The 3,143-nt window shown below is 53.8% G+C and overlaps 1 protein-coding gene across 14 annotated transcripts in view; it reads left to right on the top strand.

Annotated features, from left to right (window-relative positions):
* The window catches only part of FNBP1 (formin binding protein 1), a 385,839-nt gene that overhangs the window by 157,462 nt on the left and 225,234 nt on the right, over positions 1 to 3,143 (top strand). The gene's annotated exons all lie outside the window — the stretch shown is intronic.

Consider the following 3,143-nt stretch of genomic DNA (forward strand, 5'->3'; position numbering starts at 1 on the left):
ATGGAGCCTCAGGAAGAGATGGGATGTGGACACAGTCACACAGGGCACAACCACACAAGAGCTTCCCTCCTACAAAACACCATGTTTTTTCTTTGCATGTATCCAGCAGTGCATTTCTTTGCCAAAAAACAAAAAAAAAAAGTTTAAGCAAAAACCCAGCAGCCCACAGCTGCTCTATCTCTCCAGGAATTTTCACTTAAAATCCATCTATCTTCACCGTCTTTTGCAGGAAAAATCCCTGCCCCAGCAAAGTTAGTACCTTTGGCATGACTTTTGTAGAATCTGATGGTCACTCAGCCTCTGTTGGACCCCCACCAAGCCCTGGGGCTCCCCATTTTACAGCCCACATCTGGGGGCTCCACACACCATGGCCTTGCCTGAGCCCCTGGGATGTGCTGCCCACACCTGTGCATTGTTCTGAGCTGTTCTTGGCAGTTCATGCTAAAATCCACATGCACATTAAACCTTGCACCTGGTAATTACCTCTGCCTCCAGAGAAATGGGAAAATGGATTGTGCCACCAGAATGCAGCAGGATGTGGTAGCGAGGAATGGCTGGTCAGCTTAAAAAACCAGGATCCCCTGGGCCCGGAGCCCATCTGGGTGTGATGCACAGTGGGAAGGGAAGACCTGGCTCTGCAGCATCCTGAGGGATGGGCAAAACAGGACAAGTTCCAGGTGGGGAGTCCCACCAAGCAGCAAGTGTGATGCCAAAGATAAATTAACAGCAAGAAGCTGTCACCCTTGCTTTTCCCTGCCTCCCTCCCACGTGGGCAGGTTGAAGTTTGGGGGTCCACATCCCTTCTGGCATCATCCCCACATCCTTCTCCTCTTCTGCCTGGGGAAATCCCACCTCTGGAGAACACACCACATTGTCTTTCACCCAGCAAATGTGATCTGCTGTGGCTGCCTGAGCTGTGTGGTGACACCAGGGTGCCAGTTCTTCACTGGGAAGCCCCAGACACAGCTCTGTGCCCCATGGAGCCAGGCTGGAGGCAGCTCTCCCTCCCCAGGACAGCAGTAAATCAGAGTGCTACAGCTTTAAAGAAGTGTGTCTGCTCCTTGGCAGGGCTGGTGGCAGCGGGGAGAGCCTGAGGACACCTGCAGAGATCCTGTGCAGCTGGGGAAGATTAGCCTTTTCCACTAGACAAGACCCATTACCAGGTTCCAATATACCATCACTTCCGCTAGGAGAGCCTGCAGATGAGATATCGATTGCAGTGACCCTGGACAAGCCCTCACCAGAGCCTGGGAGGGTGGCAGAGCAGCCCCTGGTGCAAAGAGGGGGTGCAGCTTCCCAAAGGCATCCCCAGGGGCCTGAGGGTGGCAAGGGGCTGCCTCAGAGCTGGCTGGGATGGAGTGATGGTGTTGCTATGGGGGGATGCACAGAAGGGTTTCAAAGCCCAGCAGTGACCCAGGTCCTGCCCAGAGTCCCTCTGGGCTCTTTCCAGTGCAGCTCTGCCCTGGGAATGGGGAGTCCCCAGTCCATGTTCACTCAGCCAGGTGGGTGTTGCAGAAACAAGCTTTTCACCTTGAAAGGCCAAAATATTTCCCCCTAAACATCTCTGCTGGGAAGTTCCATGTTGACATTTCCCTCCTGGCAGTCCCAGCCTCTGAAATTCCTCCTTGAGACACAACGGGGTGGAAGGACACTGGGAAACCACCAGATCATGGGAACTGGAAGGGCTGATGACAATTAAGGTAGCAAACCAATTAAACACGTGGTGTCTGTCGCATAGCATCCTATCACTGCAGCCCCAACAGGAAGTGCAGGCACTTTGTTGGGTGTTCTCTATCCTTTAAACTCACAATTTCTGAGAGGTTTTTTCCTTCTCCAAGACTCACACTGGGTTTGACTTGGCTTTTTGAGTACACTGCGCTCTGCCTTACCAGCACAATCCACTTGCAGCCCAGTTGGAAGCAGCAGCAGCTGGAAGCTGACATGTGATGCTCCTCCAAGGCAGACGTGTGACACCCATCACTGCCTCTGAGAGCACCCCTGTGCTTCCTGAAGAGCTGGAGCTGCCATGGTAGAGCAACCTCTACCCTGAGCCAAATGCAGGACCCCACTGCAGCATGAACTTGCTGCTGAAAGCAGTGGGATTCAGGCAATGGGGTGGCCCTGCAGAACATCCCCATCTCCCCATAGCCCACAGATGCTGGACAGGCTCTACCAGCCCAGAAAACCATTTCTCTCCCCTCACCTGACAGCCCTTTGCTGCTTTTTCCTCTCAAGATGGTAGCTGCCAGTAATAGCAGGGAAATTCACATCCAAGCTGGGAAAATAACATGTTATTTTCCCAGTTGTGATGTCAGAGCTTGTCACACTTGCTGGCTTGGCAGCAGGGTGGGCAGGGCACTCCAAGCCCAAATGGCTACTTGGCCTGACTGTCCCATAGGGACTGATAAAATGAGCTCCTTTTTGGTGTCAGCTCTGTTTTTGCTCCCCAAACACGTTGGGAGCAGCCCATTCCTGCTGCTGGGATGGGGCTGCCCAGCTCCCTGCCATCACTCTGGGTACCACAGGAAACAGAATGGTTGGTGCAGCCCAGTTCCAGGGAGCATCTCCTCTTCTGTCCTGGGAACATCCCAAACCATGTCCTGCCCCACCTCTGCAGTGCACCAGCACACCATGAGTGTTAGCACAGTCAGGAAATCCAATCCTTTCCCTTTCCTTCCCTCTTCTCCCAGCACAGCTCCAGGTTTCTCTGGCTGAGCCATCCCTGCCTCCCAGCACAGGCACCTGCATCCCTCAGGCACTGCCCAGCACTCCTTTCCCCCTCACCTCCTGCAACACCAGCACAGTTTATTTCCTGCATTTTTGTCTTTCCCGAGCCTGTTCTTTAAAACACTCTAAACCGCAGCAGGAAGGATCAAACCCCGTTAACCCTTAAGCACCCGGCTCATCCCTGGATCCCACGTCCCTCGCTCCCCACCTTCCCCACCAGGTACCACCAACCCCCACGTCCTTCGCAGCCACTTAATCCATCACCAACTTCACAAAGCCGGGCTGGGCCAGAGGAGCGAACAAACGAGGCAGGAATAAAGCCCGGCTCTCAATGCCGGACCCGCGCGTGGCTGGGGGTTTATTTCTTTCCGCACTTCTCTTCCGATGGACAAAACTCTTTTTTTTCTTTGCCCTCC

This window comes from Erithacus rubecula (assembly GCF_903797595.1).
Source record: "Erithacus rubecula genome assembly, chromosome: 21".
In the NCBI taxonomy this organism is placed as follows: Eukaryota; Metazoa; Chordata; class Aves; order Passeriformes; family Muscicapidae; genus Erithacus; species Erithacus rubecula.